This window comes from Triturus cristatus, chromosome 7, assembly GCF_964204655.1.
Source record: "Triturus cristatus chromosome 7, aTriCri1.1, whole genome shotgun sequence".
NCBI classification, from domain to species: domain Eukaryota; kingdom Metazoa; phylum Chordata; class Amphibia; order Caudata; family Salamandridae; genus Triturus; species Triturus cristatus.
Genome location: NC_140590.1, coordinates 700,555,057 through 700,570,479, shown reverse-complemented (window position 1 = coordinate 700,570,479; position 15,423 = coordinate 700,555,057).

The window sequence follows — 15,423 nt, the reverse complement described above, 5'->3', positions numbered from 1 at the left end:
CCTGAGCAGTGGGGGCTGAGTTAGTAAGGAGCAAAATTCTTTGGTGTCCACCCGACTCCAGTTTCTGGCCATGAAATTTCCTGACAAAGGAGCTTTGGTTGGGGGAATACTGGAGATGGAAAAGGTGATAAACTTATGGTCCGACCATGTACAAGGGGAGGTTTGCAGATGGGAAATCTCCAGACCTGGTCTAAGATATGCCCCTTGATATGGGAGGCTACCTTTACATGCTGGGTACAGTTCATTCCCGCTAGGAGATAAGTGAGTTCAATAGAGCTGGGGCTTTCCCGTACATCGTTAGGCCAGAAGTTAAAATCACCAATTATCAAAATTCTAGAATGATTGACAACCAGTTTGGCAATCACATCGCCCAACAGCTGGGGAAATGTAGGCATGTGAAGTGGGGGTCTATAGAATAAAGCACAGATAAAAGAAGAGTGATGGGATTCAAATTTTAGTAAAAGGCTATCGACTGAGGGGCTACCTAAAGTTACTAATGAGGCAAATTAGAGTTTCTGTTTTTCTGTTGTTTTATAGCTGCGACCCCTCCTCTGGCTTTGCCCACGGGTCGGTTAGCGTGAAGGATGTAGTAATTCTCTGGGATTGCTGCAAGAACGTCAGGGCCAGATTCCGCCATCAGCCATGTTTCAGAGAGGATAAGAATATCCGGTTTATCAGCGTCTGAGACATAAAAAATCTCAAGCTGATGTTTCACCATAGAGCGGGTATTTAGGTAGCAGATTGAGAGTCTCTCCTGCGCCTCATATGCGGGGGTAGTTAGAGCTTGCCGATGCTCAACTTTATTAGGGGGCTCCTGGCCTTGTGGTTTGTAAAAGGTTTCAAGATGGGGGTCCCTATGTGTCAGGATCCCGAGCTTGTCTAGTTTGATCTGGTTGCGAGGGTCAATGGCCCAATTCCCCTGTAGTGATTTTAATTCAGATGACATAGTGTATGGCCCCTGGCCGGCCGCGGACGGGTGCAGACGGGCTTGCATTAGGCACACCTTCGGCACGCATCTGCTGCGCAACGGGAATGGAATGACGCCGAAGCAGGCTGCAAACGTGGCGCTAGTCGCTAGGCTCTGCCCCCAACAGCCAGAGACAAGTTACTTTCTCACCGGCACCCTCCACAATAATTGGGGAAACCCACGGTGGACCGAGGTGACGGCGATAGCAATCAGGTAAGATACAAGTTCAATAATAAAAGCAGAATGCGAGTGTTTTTAAAATGGTAAAAGCGGTATGTTAAAATTACTGCTGGGCAAAGGGCATTCTCACCGAGACTTAAGATAATTTTTAGCTGCTGCAATGTATCTGCGCGCGTCCACTGTGCGACGGGAATGGCATGGCGCTGAAGTAGGCGGCAAGCGTGACACTAGTCGCTAGGCTCCGCCCCTTACCGCCAGTTACCTTTAATAAGTGAACTAATGTTCTTACAGTAAGCCGTTTGATTACCAATCTTGATTTGAATTTTAAATTCAGATTTTATCATGACATACATACTGTTTTCCTCTCAGTACTTGACATTCAATATAAAGTGCTGATGTTTACAGTGTGGATAAATAGATGAATAACTGGGTATGTAAAGTGCCTCGTGCCTTCGTACACTTAAAACACTTAAAAACTTAAACTGATGTACTATTAACAGCCCATAGATTCTTCAATGCAGGAGTTGTAATTCATCACCCTGCTGTCTGTGTTATATACTTGCACAGCCCAATGTGTTATCAGATGTGTTTATGATCATTAGAAGTTGTGAAGCTCCTTACTCGTGTTAAGCCCATTAGGTATCTTAGAGTCCAACACAAGAATAAACTTAGGGTGATATTCTCAAGAACGTGTGACAACTACATCAAAAGTAGCTTAACGCAACTCCTCATATCGCAGTCTATCGCGGGAAAATAACACCGTAGTAACTTGGTATTCACAAGCCGGCGTTACCATGCGATAGGCCTACCATAACGCGTCAAATGTCCACACTAAAATCAACGAGACTCCGCAAAAATGCGAAACACCTTCGCGAAAAAAGTTGCGATCCCCCAAATCGCGATACAAAAATCATCAACAACCGGCCACAGGCCTGCAATTCCCACGCGTCATGCGGGAAAAGGCACTATAAAAGCAAAAAAAAAACACACCAGCACCAAATCACACTGCGTAGCACCATGGATGCACCCAGACCGAGTGCAGTGGACAATCCGAACCCCACAAGCCCCACAGAGGACCAGCCAGGAACCCTGGGGTTGGGTAAGGGCAAGGAGAAGATGAAGACGGGGTTCATGCCACAGGAAGACCGGACCATCGTCATGGAGGTGATAGAACACCTCCACTGCGTCATTGGCAACACAAACGGAAATATGGCTGCCCATCGTCACCAACGTGAATGCAGTTGGAGTATCGAGGAGGTCAATGAAGGAGTCCAAGAGGCACTGGCATGAAGTGCACAGCCAAACCAAGGAGAAACTCGCTGCCAACAGGAAGGCAGAAAAGGCGACTGGAGGTGGGACTCCTGCGCCACAGAAGTAGCTGGATGAGCTGAAGGAAATGGTGGCCCCAGTCATCAGTGTGGAGACGGCGGCAGGAGTTGGGGGCCTGGATACAGCTCGATATGACATGACCCAACAGCAACAGGGTGAGTAATGACCAGGGACAGGGGGGACGGAGGGAGAAGGGCACAATGGCACACATGCACAATAATGAGCAGCATACTGCAAAGCCACAATGAGTGTGGAACATGTCCTTATACCCTTGGCACACTGCAGCACACATAGAAACACCAAGGAGGCCCTCGCCCACAATGTGCACAAATGGGCCACCCCTCCATATCACCAATTTCCCAACCTACCCATGCACATGTGCGGAATCTGAAAAAGCAGCGGCTCTGTGTGCCACATGGACAATGCAAGTGACACTGCATGACAGATAGAATGGCTGCAGTCAAAATACATGCCATGGTGCAAAAGACAACTTTGAGTTGGCTGAGTGTGGATCACATCCGTAAAGGAGCAGCACCTTTGGCATTATTACTATATAAAGTCCTCCAGCTCCCACGCTAACAGAGCGCTACTACACGCTCCTTGGTTTACTACACCTGATTACCTACATCTGTGAATGCAACGGAGATCCTTCAATAGAAGCATGTATAATGAGATCAAGGAATACTAATTTGGATCTGCTCATGGTGTGTGTGAATTTTAACAACCTGTCTTGTCCATTAAGGCATTCTAGAAAGTCAACTGCTTCTTTTTCATTACCTTTCCAAATCATGAGTACATCATCGATGTATCTCCAACATCCTTTGATCTTGCTTCGATGGGGGTTAGTGTCATTGAGGATTTTATTGGTTTCTAAATGGTGAACATAGAGACCTGTCACACTTGGAGCGAAGGTGCTTCCCATGCTAGTACTGTGTTGTTGATTGAACAGAAGGTGTTCAAATCTGAAAAAAATCTCTTTTAAGGCCCATTTGCAACATTCAAGTACAAAATGTTGTGGTGTCTTGTACGGCCAGTCACTATGTTCAAGGTCTCATCATGTGGGAGGCTTGTGTACAAGCTTTCTACATCTAGGGAAATGAGAATATTTTCGGTGGGATTAAATTCTATTTGGTTTAGTAACACAAGAGCTGTCTTGGTGCCTTTAAGATAAGTGCTTGTTTTTGAACGATCGGTCGTAAGAAGGCATCTGCAAATTTCGATAAAGGTTCCAGGATGGATCCTATTCCGGATACAATTGGACGTCCAGGTGGGTTGTATAACGACTTATGTATCTTCGGTATTGTATAAAAGTATGGGATTACTGGGTTTTTGTTAATCAAGAAACCTCCTTCTTTAGGGGTTATCCAATCATTGATCAAGGCTTCCTCCACCATGCTGGTGATGTTAACACGGAGCCGTTCCGTAGGGTCAATCTCGATTCTCTTGTAGTTGCGATCTTCAGTGAGCAGCCTTAGGCACTCTTTTCTGTATACCTCCGTATCTTGTATCACTATCCCACCGCCTTTGTCTGCGGGTTTTATGGTGATAGAGGGGTCATTGGCTAATGCCCTTGTTGCTTGTTGTTCTGTTTTGGTAGTGTTATGAAATACTCTAGATGTGGTTGGGTCCAGGTCACCTAGCTCTTTAAGGACTCCCTTTTCAAAAGCCAGGAGCTCTACTGGTAACATGGATGGTTGTGGCGTACATGTGGATTTTTTGTGCAAACCAGTGTCTCCTCTTTGGGTATCACTTGGTTATTTATCAAGGAAAAAGACTTTAAGTGTTAGTTTTCTAATGAATTCATTCATTTCGCATATAAGTGCAAATTTATCCAGCGTGGGTGTTGGTACAAACCCCAAACCTTTTTCCAGGTTTTGTATTTCAACTGGGGACAGAATTCTTTTAGAAAGATTGACAACAATACTTAAGTATTGCTCGTTGTCGGCTGATCCGGGGGGCCCATGCTCCTGGTGTTCATCCGTATTGAGGTCAGTGGTTGTGCCCATTGGACATTGTTCTTTCCTTTTTGACGTCCTCTCTGTTGTCCTCTGCCTCGCCCTAAAAAAGGCCCTCTTTGGTTTTGTCCTTCAGTCTGATAGTTAGGGTTCCAATAAGGGAAAGGTTGTTGTTGGAATTGGTGGGGTCCCATCGCTGGGCCATAGTCGAAGGATGGGGTTCCAAAAGGTGGAGGTTGATAGTAAGGCCACCCATAGCCGCCTCTATTTCTTGTAGGGTTATTAGCCTGTCTCCGTCCTCTGCCATTGTGTCTTCTTCCAGTGCTGGAATCTGAGTTATCAGATCCTGCATCTGATACGTCTGAATCAGTGTTATAACCAGCATTCCTGTTATTAGGCTGGTAGTCCTTCCTAGTGTATGGATAGACCTGTTCGTGTTTAAAGTTTTTTGCATCTTTTCTATATTTCTGATATTTAGACTCTTTCAGAGTGATCTCGAAGTCTGTCATTTCTTTGTTGAGGTCTTCTAGTCTTTTTCCTAATTCTGCCGGTGTTTGGAAAGATTTCAATTTCACTTCCACTGTGTGTATTTCATCTTTGAGTTCGTTGGCTAGTCTGGCAGCTGTTTTTATTATTAGGACGAGCCAGTCTCTTGTACAGTGCCAAGATATCAATGACCAGTCTTTTTTTAATACTTTATCGTTTTGAAAAATGAATGGTTCATTCTTTACAATAAGTCCACGAGGAGCAGCGTTTGATCGTAGGTATTGTGACATCATAACGCCGTGCAAGATTGTTTTAACCTGGTTCCGCTTTAATTCTGATAACTCGTCCCAACATTGGGTGGCTTCTGTACTGTCTCTGGGGTTGATGCCTGAGAGAGGTCCCATAGTGGCTAGGACTCTCTCTACCTCCTCATCTGAGTAGGTCAAACCTGTAAACTCAGCCATGTTTTTATGTTTGTGGTGAATATGTGTGTAATAAATAAAGTGATTATTGTGTGGGGGTTGGGAACTCCTGCAGCTTTCGCTGTGAATATAACTGAATCAGAAGGAGGGAGTTGGAGGATAGGGAGGTAGGTTTTTTCCTCCTACAATGAATTGTATACCAATAGGATCCACAGGGACCCCAGTAAAAACCTACCTTTGGTTAGGTACTCTGAAAGTGGCAGAGTCCTAGACAAAATATTCCTGGAAAAACACTTGTTTTTCTAGAGTCCCCTCACTCACCTAGGGTTGCCCCAGGGTGACATGCTTCATCATAGGGGTCCTCCCAGGCATCTACTGTCTGGGGCGTGCTGCAACTTGCGGATTACGTAGGAGCACTTTTTTTTAAATATGTGTTGAGCTGTGAATGTGGAGTGACAAAAGTGAATTAAAAATTACCTAGATAGTGAGCCCTGACTTTATTCTGCTCCTATCTGGTAAATGTTTATTAAAAGGGGCTAGTAACAGAGAACAGTGACAATTATGTGAGGCTGTCCCTGTTTACTTTGTCGACATGTTTCGTGGTTGCCCCAACCACTTCCTCAGAACCAGACAAGGAACAGCCCTGTGTGTACCACTTCGTGCATTAAACTGAAAGTATTTATTTGTAGCAAACGTACTAGGTATGCTTATTTCTATACATACGGTTCCCTTGTGGAAAAAATAATCTGTAGTCACATCTGGATGATGTATCTGTTTAGAGATATAATGACACACATAGATTAGATATATACACCTGTCCACTAGATGTCATGGGCAGGGAAAACAAATTGGTGTACGTTATATCGTGGTGCCAGATATCTCCTGTAACCGAGTTTGCATTAGTGAGTTTTTCTTTAAAAAGTGCTCAAGTGAAAAACCTGTGGACACACAGACATACAAACATAAAAACATAAAACATAATGGATTCCGGTGTTTTCACCTACTTTTTAAAAAGTATTATTATACTTCATGGTGTCGCTGGGATGAAGGGTCTCTAGATCCCTAAATTAGAGAATTAAAGGTGGTGAGTGAAATCTCATTATTGGCGAGCCAAGGAGCTAGATAAGAAAAAAGGTTGCCAGAAAGTACTGGAACGCGGGCACCGCTGCGATAGATTAGCTGTGAAAGGAAAATCTTACTTGTCTAGTTAGCACCTCCAGCCGTGAGACTTATTCTCTCCCAGGATCACCGCATAATAGCGTGTGAATCAGGGAGCTCAGGTTATATGCACCGTAGAGGCGGGAAAACAGCTTGTGGAGTAGGCACTGGAGCGTTAACTCTCGTAATGATGGGCGCCATCTTGGGGATCTGAATGGAACACCCTGGAGGTCCAAGTCCTCTTTTTATCCTTTCCCCCTCCTCTCTTGTTAGGTTGGGATCTGTGTTGGGAAGTATTATGGCTGGTAAATTTGATGCTAGATTTGATAATGTTCTTTTTCAAAGAGTCTATAGTTTATAAATCATTTAAACCTACATAGGCATTATAAAACATGCAAATGCTCGAATATTTAAGAAGTTGAACAAAAGGATAATAGAATACATAAAATCATTTTCTCAATACAATTCATGATATTCAATTTAAACCCTACACATTGAATTTCAGGCCCTTGACATGCAGATGCATGTGCCATTTAAATTAATTTGTAAACCTAAACATAGCATCCATGATTTCCTTTGGGTCCCCTTTTGCAAGAAAGAGCAAGTATCTTCATCCTCACCCCATTATACTCCTTCACTACATTAATCAACCTTGCCTGATCCCGGTACATGTGCTGCTACTAATGTAAGACAGCTTTGCTGTCGCTTGTGTTTCCTAAACAATCTTCATTTGCAGTCATTTGGTAGGATATTTTTACCATTACCTTCAACAGCTGATACGAATCTCTGCCCTAATTTGATTTTCATAAATTCACTTTGTTTTACACCGAAAAGTGACTTTTCCAAGTATCTTAGTCAACGTCCGGTTGTGACAAGCCAATTGTTTTCTCTGGGATTCTTCTCTGTCCACTTATTCTGCGACTTTCCACCAATTTCTTTCGCTTATGACCTGATTTTATTTATTCATTTATTCAGACAGTTTCAAATTCGTATAGCACGAATCAGACCCCAAAAAAGTAACAGAGCTCTTTACATAAAACCATAAGTAATTACAAACCCGGGTCATCATGCACTGAAAATCTAAATATAGAAATGCTGATCGGACAATAACATAAAACTAAAAATACAATAGGTGAAAAGTGAGTAGACAATGCGAGTAATACACAGTTAACAAGAATAGAATTGCAAGAAGACGCGGCCCAGTAGAAATACCAGAAGCAAATGAAAAATCGTGGAGACATAATCCAATAAAAGTGATCAAGATCATATGTTGAGCACTTTGAGCATTACACTGCTAGATAATAGGGTTTGTTCTATCCAGTTTACCATTATATCATCCTTAACAACAGAGGGGAGATATTTCTCTCAAGATTGGAAGAGGCGTTGAAACAGTATGGTTTTAAGTGTTTTCTTGAAACTGATGGATGTGTTCTGAATGCAGAAGTTAGTGAGTTTCATACCGTCGGGGCTTTCCCTGAGAAAACTTGTTTAAGAGTTTATGATTTTTTGAATAACGAGGTTTATACATCAGTACTTTGAAGAGCACAGGAACCTCCTGAGATGATTATTTCCTGGACTGGATATTTAGCTGCATCGCCGTGCAGCACCGTGCTCCATACAGGCCAACTTGAACTCACATCTGGCTTCTTTCATTCTCATCTTTAGGATAGCAGAAGTATTTGCAAAAAGTGAGATGTGTGTGTAGTTTTTAATAGTTTAATACAATATTCTGCACACCAAGGAGCGATTGTTAAACCTTGTTACTTATCCCCGGGCAGTGCAATATATTGTCTTACTGTGGAGAACTACATCTTTCCTGCATATGCCTAGCACTTTCATCTCTGAATGTAGAGGTGGCAAATGTTTTGAACTTTTTAGTCTTATTATTTTTTATAAGGTTTTTCCCTCTGTATTGAGCATCTGTTTTTCATTGTTAAAAAATAGTGCAGCCCTGGAATCAATAATAGTACACTTTTGACTGAAAAGCTTGAGAAATAGGCTTTCAGATCAACGAAACAGTCTTTGAAGGGAAACAGTTGGAACAACTCAGGCAGAGGACACGCGTGTTCCAATTTCGCAAGCTTTACCACGCTTGCCTTAACACGCATATGCCTTAACCATGCATATGCATGGGTAAGGCAGTGTGCGGTCTAGCTGCTGGCTGGCGGAAGTAGGAAGTAGGAAGGATCGGGAAAGGGTGCTACGTGGTGAGGTAAGTGGGGCTCGGGACAAGTTTTGGGGGTGGGGGTAGTTTTCAGGGCTGGGGTTGGGCAGTTTTCAGGACTGGGGGTCGGGGTAGTTTTCAGGGCTGGTGGGGGGATCAGGTAGTTTTCAGTGCTGGGGGTTCAGGGTAGTTTTCAGGGTGGGAGGACTGTGTTGTTTTTTAGGAGGGAGGGGGTAGTTTTAGGTGTCAGGGCAAGGGCTTGGGGGCCGTTTTAGGGCTCAGGGCAGGGGCAAGGATTGTAAACTTTTTTAGGGCTAGGGGGGGCAGGGTAGTTTTTAGGGCTCGGAGGTAGTTGGGGTAGTTTTAGGGCTCAGAGGAGGGCGAGGTAGTTTTTAGGGCTAAGGGGGGTCACGGTAGTTTTAAGGGTTTAGTGGCGGGCAGGAAAGTGTTTAGGACTGTGGTCAGGTACGTTTTTAGAGCTCAGGGGAGGGGGTTGGTTTATAGGAGGGAGGAGGCAGTTTTGGGACTCAGGGTGGGGACAGGGATCGGAGGTTAAGACTTATCAGTCAAATTTTAACCACAGATATGACTTTACCATACATGCCTTAACATCGCATAATTTATTGTAAAGACATGTTATTAACGCATATGCGTGTTTAAGACTTGCATTGTTGAGACTATGTGGAACCAGCATGCGTGGTAAATGCATGTGTGGTTCCATCACACAACCGTCCTTGAATCATTGAAGCTAATAGAATTGAGGTTATTTTGAAATGTTTCTCATCGTAATGAGCAGCTTACCTTTAAGCAAGCTGCCAAGTGCTTTAACAGTGTCACTTTCTCCAGCACTATTACCTGGCCTGCAGAAACCCAGTATCCCTTATCAGCAAGCACCAAAATACGTAATTTCTCAAAGTTCATGTTTATCTTGTTTTCTCTGGAGTATTTCTGTATCTTACAGTGCTCATTTCCTGCACCCTAATGTGATCAAGCCATAGTGCTTTGTCCACAATTGAATTGTTCTCCTAGTCTTGATGAGAAGCACTTTCTTTTAACCTAGGCGGGTTTGCTACACACATACTCGACATCAATGAAGCCCTCATACAGCCTAGTTCTCTCTCACTCCCACTATCTGTGAGCTCAGCTGAACTCGCACACATGTAGGTAAATGTTATGTTATGTAATAATTAGAGAAAGTAACCCTGAAGGATTTAAAAAACAGGCATAGAACTTGTCTTAATGATAATCTGATGATTCTTTTTTGAGGATTGCGAATTAACGGCATCCCTATTGATAACCGATCAGCACAGAGTATCCTACAATTCAGGAAAAGGTTAAAGCCAAACCAGTTCAGGCAGCATTACCCCTGACCCGACAGTCTTCCCTCTTTGGGCAACTCTTTGGAAATATATATATTTTGCAACTTTTTGGTCTTCGGCTGTTGATTTAAGGTGAAAAGGAATCAACATTTGCTTTGGATATATATATATATATATATATATATATATATATATATATATATATATACAAGTTTACATATATATATATATATCGAAAAAACTAAAGATTCTCTGCACGTCCGCACTGCTGTGTAGCCAACAGAGAAACACGAACCACTCGTACTTTGGCACTGTTGTTGTTTTATTCAGTCCTCAGATCTGACGCGTTTCAGACAACACTTGTGCTTGATCACAGATCACAGAGCCTAGTTTGCCATCTTTTTTTAAATATGCAGTGAAACACACCCACGTGGGAAATAAACATAAAAGAAACACTTCTGTTTTCAATCAGTGCACTGATGAGTCTATTTTTTTATTCTTGCACATTACAATCAATTCTTCAAAACCTTTAAAAAAAATCGATATATACACCATATTCTGTATCAATGTATTAGTTAATGCTGTAAAAAACTTAGATTGTAATTTAACACGCTTGATATTTAAAAGCACAACATTCCTGCTGCAGTGTTAAAGGCTCGATATAAAAACGCACAAATAAATAGAATATAATGGATAAAACCCAGCAATACCATCAATTTCTATTGTTTTTTAAAATCACTCCTAAAATTGCAATTGCCAATAGATGACATTTTACATAGTTACTGGGATCACCATTATGCATGCAATAAATTTATTTTGAACAAACAACTGTGCAAATATCGCAAATAACACTGCATACGATAAATAATATGCAAAAATGCTACCTCTCTACTTGGCTCCAGTTTATCTTTTTGCTTAAATGCAAGGGCATAGTTGTGCAAATAGCGCAAAAACATTATAGGGATCTATGCATATACAAATTACTCCCAACCTCAAGGAAACATAATACATCTTCCTGCTTAAATGCAATACCAGAACTGTTGGCCCATTGTTTTATGTATCACAACAACTTTATAAATAAAGCTGTTTCATAAAAAACTTATGTGCAAAATATTGCAGACTCAAGTAAAGTGCTATCTGATGAAAGTTCTACCTTTCGGTCAAAAATGACCTAATAAAGTGCATGTGCTAAAACCAATAAATAAATAAATACCCTCGTGAAATTATTATTAAACTTTTAAAATTTAGTTAATAAAAACAAAGCTTAGATGGAAATCAGAAGCTTACTGTCACTAGCACTTTTCTTCATACTTATACATTTCTGCTCTATATATCAGAAAAATAGATGTTGCTTATTTAAATTAATTGTCATTGGTGTTGGAAATTCATAGGAAATGGTGGAGATCCTCTGTATTATTAAGACCATTAGGGAATTTGCTATCCAACTCCAGTATCATTCTAGACTCCATTTGCCTCAGGCGCCTTTCTCTGTCCCCACCCCTACGTAACTTTGGGATGGCCGCCACTATGTAATACTTCAAACAATTCAGATAATTGTTATGTGCTTGCTTGAAGTGGCGAGGATGTACACTGCAAACTCAATTCTACAATTAAAACTCCCCTGAATGATGATTTTATCAGGACCAAAATGGGGGTAGTAGTGTGAGGTGTTTACCTCGAATTTGCAGGCTCTACAAGAGGAGCATTTGGAGAACCCTTGCCTTGGTTGTAACCACATCATTGCCCCTGCTATTTCTGGACTGCTCTTAACGACCGGTGTTTTCATAGAGGCACCCTTTAAGTAAGTGATGGTGGGCTGTAGAGGGAGCCTAGAAGTTAAAACACCATCCGTGAGCAATATAGGCCAACTGCGTTTTATTATAGATTTTAACTTCCTCTCCTGCTTATTATATGTGGTTACAAATCTTGGGACATCCAAATCACCTGCCTTTGCAGTTACGTCGTCAGGGCTGACATTTAATAGGGATTCTCTGGGCCTGTCCCGAACTTTTCTGACAGCCTCCATCAGCACGGCCTCACTGTAACCCCTCTTCCTAAATCTGGAGAGAGCCTGTTCTGTGCAAGTGGATAGATCTGCCTCCGTTCTGCTGATTCTTATGAGGAGCAGTAATTCACCAAATGGAATGTTTTTAATAAGATGTTTAGGGTGCGCACTGCTGGCATGGAGTGTAGAATTGCCAGCAGTGGCTTTTCTATGGAGGGTAGTTGCTATTCTGCCGTCTCTGTTGTACACCTTCACATCTAAGAAACTAATGCTTTCTTTACAAGTCTGAGATGGAAATTTTAAGTTAGCATTGTTGATGTTAATTTGATTGATAAAATCAACGGCACTTATTTCATCTCCTTTTCATATTATAAAAACATCATCGATGTATCTTACCCACTGGACAACATGTTTGTCAAATACAGTCCTGTGTGCACTTTTGAGGGCCTGCTCCTCCCACCAGCCAACATGCAAACAAGCATAGCTGGGGAAGTAGCAGGCTCCTATCGCCACACCTCTCTTTTGCAGGAATACATTGTTACCAAATAGAAAAAGGTTGATGTGCAGGCACCAGAAAATCAACTTTAAAAACATCTTATTGTGATTATAGCACACCAATGGCCTGGTGTTCAAGAAGTGTTCTACTGCTTCAAGTCCGGATGAATGTTCAATGCAAGTGTAAAGTGATTCGATATCCAAGGTTATGAACATCAAATCATCTGATTCAAAAAATCAAATGGGGAATAGATCACTTGTCCTGAGTAACCAGGGTTTTTTTTAAATTTTCATATGCTATACTGATAAAAAACCCTCATTCACGTACAGAGGTAGCGGTGGCGGTATATCTTGGTTCTCCGCCTTTCTCTTTAAAAACGTGACTGCATCATCATCGGGTTAGTTTTTATGCTTCCTCCACCGGGAGGTGTACCACTGGTTAGTGCAGTAGTGATCAGTGATGGTTGGGTTATGTACAGTGAGTTATATGTGTGAAAAAAATGAAATAGTTAAAATGCTTGATTCAATGCATTTGCATTTGACTCGTGAGGGACTCCTAGTAACGGCGAGTTGAACTGCAGCTCTTTGTAGAATTATTTTGATATTGGATACTATAATATTCACTGCCCACTGCTAATCTTGTCCCATAATGCTTTGCAGGGCCTTTGGTTGGGATTGAAACCAGGAAGCGGCGGCCGCCATTTTCTCTCTCGCACTCTGACAGGGGATTGAAAAACCAAGTGCAAAAACATGTAAAGGGGCTGTTTACACAGCTCCCAAGCACCTAGCCATGTCGAGGGAGTCCCCAACGATCCCCCAAGTGAAAAAAGGCAATTTTAATTTTTTCGAAAATTTCGCCGATTACGCTTACCGTACGCGTACGGTAAGAAATAATAAAAAAAATAAAAAATATCCACATTCTCCCCACCCCGTGTGCAAAAGGTGCCCGAAGGGCACCTTTTGCGCATGGCTTATTAGAGCTAAACAAAACATATATTTTACCTGTCACAACGATGCTCATCATATGTCCTCCATGTGCGCACGGTGCGCGAAGCGCATCGTGCGTTCATGGCCCATCTAGCGTAACGTGGGCATGCGGTGCGCGAAGCGCACCGTGCGCGCACGGAACGAACTGCGTTAAGTGGGCGCGCACGCCACAAATGGCGTAAAGTAACTTAGCATTTAAAAAACCGTACAAATTCACTGAAAAAACCATAGGTTTCACACACATTATAGTTAGGAATTAGCATTTAAAAAACCTTGCAAATTCACTGAAAAAACCATAGGTTTCACACATGTTATAGTTAGCTGGACATTTTACTGATAAAAAACCAATGAAATTCCCCCGTTATAGTTACTGTAGGCAACTATAACTCACGCGACCGTAATCCTCTGCTGATGACATATGTGTCTTTATGAAAAAAAAATATTTGTAATATATGTATAGCTAAAATTTAATGGAAGAAGACATGGGCAAATAAGTGTCTAAATACAGTATTAGCATCAGCAGAGGATTACGGTCGCGTGAGTTATAGTTGCCTACAGTAACTATAACGGGGGAATTTCATTGGTTTTTTATCAGTAAAATGTCCAGCTAACTATAACATGTGTGAAACCTATGGTTTTTTCAGTGAATTTGCAAGGTTTTTTAAATGCTAATTCCTAACTATAACGTGTGTGAAACCTATGGTTTTTTCAGTGAATATATATATATATATATATATATATATATATATATATATATATATATATATATATATATATATATCAATCCACCATTTCCGGACCCGATTCCAGGCTGTCGAAGGGCGGTCCAAGTAAAAAGACGCCGGAAATCTTGTAAATCAAACACACAAGTTTCTGTAATGAACAGGAACCACTCAGACGCCTTCGTGTGCTGTCAAAAATATCGTATTTAATGGCAAGTAAAGAACTACGCGTTTCGGCTTTACGCCTTGATCACGTTAATCAACACTGCATGTTAACATGATTAAATACATTATTTACAAAAATAAACAAAGGACGCTTATACACCCTGTATGGACCCAATACTGTGGCGGCCATCTTGTAATGTGTACAAGTGAGAATCGATATAGGTGAATACCACTCATGAATATATCTCTGTACAGCCCATCCTGCAAAGTATACATACTAACTGCCTGCAAAATAGTGATATTGCTGTATGTTAAATAATATGCAGACTCCACAATGACGTATAGAACTTAATTGTGAATTATTACAAAAAAAACAAGTGGGTTTAAAGCGATAATACTATTTAACGCATTTCATGATAATAACTACAAATAGTTACAATGACAAATAGAGCCCTAGTCGGCTGAAAATGCAACATCACAAGTGAATAATATCATAAGTCCAGTTGTAGATATAAGACAAAAAGCCCCAGTGGGCTATAAAGCAGTTGTCACGAATCATTCATAGTTGCAACAGTTACCCAAATGGGAATACTTGAAACATGATTCTTAGATCCAAAATTCTCAGTCTTTCATGATAAGTGAAAATATCTGTGGCCACATACATTACTCACAAATACATAAAGACCACCACCTGGAACAGAAAAGAGATAAAAATACTATTTTACTAATTACTAACAACTACTTTTTCTTCATGACAGTCATCAAATCATTACTTCTCCTGTAGGTGAATTGCCAGTTCCTCACTCGAGTTCAGACCTTTGGGTACCAGACTTTCAAAATCAATGATATACCTAGACTCCAATTGTCTAAGTGACAGTTCTCTGTTTCCACCTCTGACTCCCAGATCTACCGAATCAATGACAACCATGCGAAGTAAAGTTACGTCTTGAAAATGTTCTGAATGAAAGTGACGGGCTACTGGATATTGTCTGTTGTTATTCTTAATAGCCCGCATATGTTCCAGTACTCTCTTTTTGGCTGGGTGTTTGGTACTTCCCACGTACCACTT